This window comes from Theropithecus gelada, chromosome 5, assembly GCF_003255815.1.
Source record: "Theropithecus gelada isolate Dixy chromosome 5, Tgel_1.0, whole genome shotgun sequence".
Lineage (NCBI taxonomy): Eukaryota > Metazoa > Chordata > Mammalia > Primates > Cercopithecidae > Theropithecus > Theropithecus gelada.
Genome location: NC_037672.1, coordinates 99249113 through 99254936, shown reverse-complemented (window position 1 = coordinate 99254936; position 5824 = coordinate 99249113). Strand labels below are relative to the sequence as shown.

Below are 5824 nucleotides of genomic sequence, written 5' to 3'. Positions count from 1 at the left end.
TTTGAAATTTTTTCAGTCTATTCAAGATGAAACAATATTCTACAAGGTAGTAATGGGACTATTTCAGGATATTTCAATAATAATGGGAGTATTTCAGGATTTTTTCACTTCTCATCAAAACAATGGTTTTCAAATTGTCTAATGGAGATCATCTCTCACTGGAAATATTAATAAGTATCCAGTGGTGAAATGATTCTATGGTCAAATAAATGTGGAAAAATTCTTTCCACTGTGCCTATTTTTCAGAGATTAATAATGTGTGTTAGCATACTAAAGTCTTACTGTATTTTTCTGTACTCTCAGGGGAAATATAAATGTTGAAATCTTTTTGAGAGCAATTTGGTATAATCCTTTGAGTCACTAACAAAATTTTATAAATTTTCGTGAAAATTACCACATCTCTTTTTGCCACAATTTAAAAATAATGATGTTTAAAAAGAAGGCAATCAAAATTGAGCATAGCAGCAATATTAGATAACTAGAGCAGAAAAGTAGATTTGTCCACCAAACAATGATGTAAAGCTGGATAGGTCACAATATGAGCCAACAAAATTTGCATTCTGGAGGGGAAGACACCAGCATGGTATAGATTACATGGATGAAATGTCCTAGGTTGAATGTTGTCAAATTGTACTTTGCTTTGATTTTTTCTTTCCTGATGAAAAAATGTGGCTTAAATCACATAGTACATGTAGCTGATTTCAGTATTTGCAGCTGATTTTAATAGTTTTAGTATTAGAGTTGCAAATAACTTTAGGAGGGGAATGGAGGGGACACAGTATTGCTTATATATATCTAATAAGATAAATTATTGACAATAATGGGAGTTAACAATTTTGAAACACACACACACACACAAAACCAAGTCAGAAAGACAGATTTAGAGTGCACATTCAAATACTATTCAAATAACAGGGCATTTTAGCCCAAGAACTCAACAAGCAAGCCCTAATGGGAAATGAATCCCTACTGTGCAGGGCGATGCAGCTCTTGCTGCCTTGTACCAGGGTTTGTTAGCTTCAGCACTATCGACATTTTAGATGGGATATTTCTTTGTTATTGGGGGCTGTCCTATGTGTTGCAGAATACTTAATAGCATTCCAGGCATCTACCTAGTATATGTCAGTAGCAATCCCCTGTCCTAGTTGTAACAATCTAAACTGCCTTTAGACATTGTCAAATGTTCCCTAGGAGGCAAATTCTCCCCAGCTTGAGAACCATTGCCTTATACCAGTCACTAAGGAGTTGAATCAACGATCTAAACAATGGCTCTGTTTTTGTGCTTACTGAGACGTCTACTAAATTACCATTGAAGAGTGGGTAAAAGCAGATTAGCTGGGTTCACAATCTAACTGTGCCATTTATTAGTTATATGGCCATGGTCAAGTTCTTGACTTCTCTGTGCTTCCGCTATTCTTATTTATAATGTGGTGAGAATGACATCTACTTTATAGGTGTTTGTTGAGAAGATTTGATGACAACTTTTATAAAGCACAGCAATAAAGACCTGGTACATAATGTTTTATTAAAATTGGGAATTAACAATAATATGATTACTAATTTCACTTACCTCATACTCTGTGACAGACCAATGATTCCTTCCACTTGACTTGATATTTATGTTTCTGTTTATTAATTAATACATTGACGTTCAGCTTTCTCTTGAGTCTTCTGTGATTTTGGTAGGTGTAACCAAGAAGCCCTGAATTTAGTCAACTCTTTGACCCTTGCAGCACTGAGATCCTGCAAAGCTAACAAGACTCTGTATTGCCATTAATTAATTAAAAATATATATGTTGGGTATGAGACAGGTCTCTGGTAAGCCATTCCATCAACCTTCCCTGATAACATCTAATTTTGTCTCTGCCTTCTTTCAATTTCAGTAAGTTACTGTTTAACTACATATGCCTTGTGATGTTGCTGCTAATAATAATAATAACCATTCCCCTCCCCTCTCATGTAACCATGTGGTCATATGCATACCAATTCACCTTATCTGTAAAATAAGAGTGTGGAGCTAAAGAGTATCTAAATTCCCTCCAGCAGTAATAGAACCATATTTATTAATAATTATTTCGACAGATTAGTGTATGTAGAAGACACAGGGGCTCTGGGAATTGAAAAATGGTAGAGGTCACTTGATAGATGAGATATAAGCTCGAATAGGGCTTTGCAAGGAAGAACACTGGAACACACAGCATTAAGAACGTGAGAACATTGTACTGAAAATGAACTTGTAATTCACAACTTTGTGCAGGGCTCTCTCTGTTCACAGCCATCTCTTCACAGCTGTCTCATAGCCATTCAGAGTGAAGAAAGAGCCAAGCCCTCATTACTGACATGACACCTTACTGACATTTAGAATGTGAAGAAATCACTTCCTGAAAGACAGGTGAGAGTTAAGCTTTCATTTTCTAAGGCAGTTGATAGTGTTTGAGACAACTCCTCAACTGACAGCTCAGTTTTACTGACAAGGCTGCATCCATGATCCTCCCTCTACCCTGTGATCAATGCCTTGACTTTGACAGCCCTGTTGCCACTCTGCACAACTTCAGAAAAAGGAAGAGGAATTGATGTGCACTGTCCCAGTCCAGTTGTAGTTCTGCTACCACCTAGCATACTCCCTCCATTATCTTTGATGTCTGCAGCCTAGATTGTGTCACTTCATCCATGGCCCCAGTTACAAGGCTGCAATGCACTCTGTTTTTTTGTAATTTTATATTTTACTTTAAAAACATGGAGCACTTCACAAATTTGCATGTCCTCCTTGTACAGGGGCCATGCTAATCTTTTCTGTATTGTTCCAATTTTCATTGCTGTCTGAATAACAGCAAGCTACAATAAAACTTCTCAGAATAAAGTAACAGATAAACAACTAACACCGTTATGAAGAGAAATCTTTTTCTGCAGATCTATGGACACTTTCCTTTATTAAATTAATTCTTACATATGGGGCACTTTAAGGGGCAAAGGGCATTTACAAATGTAAATAGGAAACATTGTTTGAAGCACTGATTCTATCTACTCATTACAAAGTTAGCATTTAAGGAATAATTATCTTCTACCTACACCATCTGCTTTCAGCAAAGGTTAGAAGGAATCATGAGCTGCCTCTGATATGTGTAACAAAATCAATTTTAGTTCTTGGACCAGCAGGCATTGTTTGATCTGGGATTAAAGTGGCACTCAAAGGATTTGGTGTTTTCAATTTTTAACTATGGATAACTTAAATTTGTTCCTACAAGCTACTTTAAGACAAACCATTGGACTTTAAGTTTCTGAAATTCAAGGTTAAACTCATTTGAGAATAATCGTGTTCCACATTTTATTTCCTTTATTTCTAAATGAAAATAGGAGGTGTACATTTCCATGGATGCCTTCAACTTTACTGATAAAAAAGTGTTAATTATTACTGTTAGTCTGATATAGGAAAAGCTTTTCTTTTTCTTTTTCTTTTTCTTTTTTTTAACCTGTGGACTCTGAAGAAATAAGTAGTCGTACATGCAGTATACAGTATCAGGAAGGACTTATGATAAAATGTGTTCAACATTTCATTTTACTCTCTGTATTAAATAGGGAAAATCACGAAAGAAGTAAAGCAATGAAGTCTAACCTACTTTCAATGGAAAATAGATTATTTTATAAATTGTAACATATTCCTGGCACATAGTATCTGCTCATATATCCATAGCATTTGTGATCAATAATTTATTGAACAACCTGGAATTTGTTCTTTATTAAATTATTCTTCATTTTATTTAGGAAGAAAAACAATGATTTCATCCTCTGATAAGCTAAGTTCACAAAACAATAATAAACAAAAATAGAAAAATCTTGATGAACTGTTCGTAAATTTTAAAATTGCTTTATTATTAAGCTCCTTTGGTTGCCTAATGATGGCAAATCTCTCAACACTACTTCTCTCTGCTGCTGCCCCCAAACTCTGTATATAATTTTGCATTAAGAAAATTACAAACTGTATTTCTTGAAAATGGAGTTTAATTAATGGCTGACCTTTCATTAAGAGAGAACTTCAACCTGTGCTAATGGGGATGACAAGCCAGCAGGTGCAGGAGTATGTTGGGGAGGTGAGTTAGAAGTACAGTGAGATGATGAAGGTACAGTGGACTTATGGGCTGTGGTAAAGGATACACACACACACACACACTTTCAAGGGAACAGATGAATAGAGTTTAAATTGCGGAGAACTTTGAAAGTTGGGCTGAGGTTCATTAACTTGGTTTTGCATGGAATAGACTGCTATTGTCACATAGGAGCAGAAAATGTTATATACAGGTTCCTATAATCTCTACAAATCCATTCACCATTAGTGCAAAGTCTACGTAATTAGCATTTTTTTTACAGTGGTATAAATGGCAAGGAATGCTATGAGTTCCATTTTACCATTATCCTTCAGTTTAAAATTTTTCGCTTAAAATTGTTTACGTGAAATCTGCCTGAGTGATTTTGCCTAATGGAATATGCAACTCTGATTATCTGGTGTAGCCCTTAACCTCAAGTAAGACTTCAGGAAATCCCTAAAACTGATCATGACCCAGAAAAAGCCCATGTGCATTGCAACATTCTTGGAGAGAAAGAAAAGTCCTAATTACAACATTAAATGTATCTAGTCTTATCCAAATATTTCAAGACTGTGAATTTAAAAAACCAATCTCCAATATTTTGCTGCCATTAAGTTTTAAAGAAAATCTTTCTTAAAATGTAATAAGCAATAAAATCTTCCTCTTTGTTTGAAATTTTATTTCTTACATTAAATGCTTTAATATGTATTAAAAATGCTTTTCAGACTTATGACTGTATCAGTATACCAGATGCAATAAGTTCCTAAGTAAATAGCTTATGCAAATTTTAAACCTGTCACGTATCTGACTTGGTCAGGACTTGCATTTCATTTTTCCCTCATATAGTATAAAACATAGAGTTATTTTGTTATTTTGTGTTATTTAGAATGCAACTGACTCCAAAAAGCAAAAGACCCAAGAAAATATGATAGTACCCACCTTATGCCAGGTGGATACTGTTCAAGACCTCCAATGGATGCCTGAAACCATGGATAGTACTGAACTCTATACATACAGACATATGATGAAGTTTAATTTTAACTTAGGCACAGCAAGATATTAACAACAATAACTACTAGTAAAATGGAACAATTGTAACAATCTACTCTAAATAAGTTATGTAAATGTGGTCGCTCTATCTTTCTCAAAATATGTTATTGTATAGCACTCACCTATTTTCAGATGGCAGTTGACCATGGGTAACTAAATCAGCAGAAAGTGAAACTGGATAAGCAGGGACTACTGTACATAAACAAAAAAAGCATAACATAACATAAACATAACAGGAAGTCCAGAAGGTAAGACAATTGAAAAATTCAGTAATGTAATGACTCCACAATGTCATCATTTGACCTCTCTGCTCTGCTGTCTGAAATTAAATAGCTAATTCTTACATGGTTGCAAGAAGGCTGCAGAAATTTAAGGCTTCAGTTCACTGCACAGTAATTTCTTAAGGCTAGAAGACAGTGAATACTTTGTTTTAGTCTCTTTTTAAGAGTAAAGAAAACCTCCTAGAAGCCTCTCACCAAACTTCTCTTTAGATTCCAGTGGGCATAATTGCATTCCATTCGCTGTCCTCCACCTAAACCAGACACTGGGAAAGAGAAAAGGATTATTGTGGAATTGTTTTGATTGTTAGACTAATGTAGATCCACATCCTATTTGCTCCAATTCAGGAACAAATCTGGGATTTTGTGAGCAAAGATGGGGTTTGAAGGAATAAAAGGTGACATTCTGTACAA

General features: G+C 35.0%; 1 non-coding gene across 1 annotated transcript; it reads right to left on the bottom strand.

Moving 5' to 3' along the window:
* Positions 1 to 2730: 2730 nt before the first annotated feature.
* LOC112625524 lies at positions 2731 to 2832 on the bottom strand. The gene has a single exon (XR_003119619.1). It is a non-coding gene; the product is annotated as a U6 spliceosomal RNA (small nuclear RNA).
* Positions 2833 to 5824: the final 2992 nt, after the last annotated feature.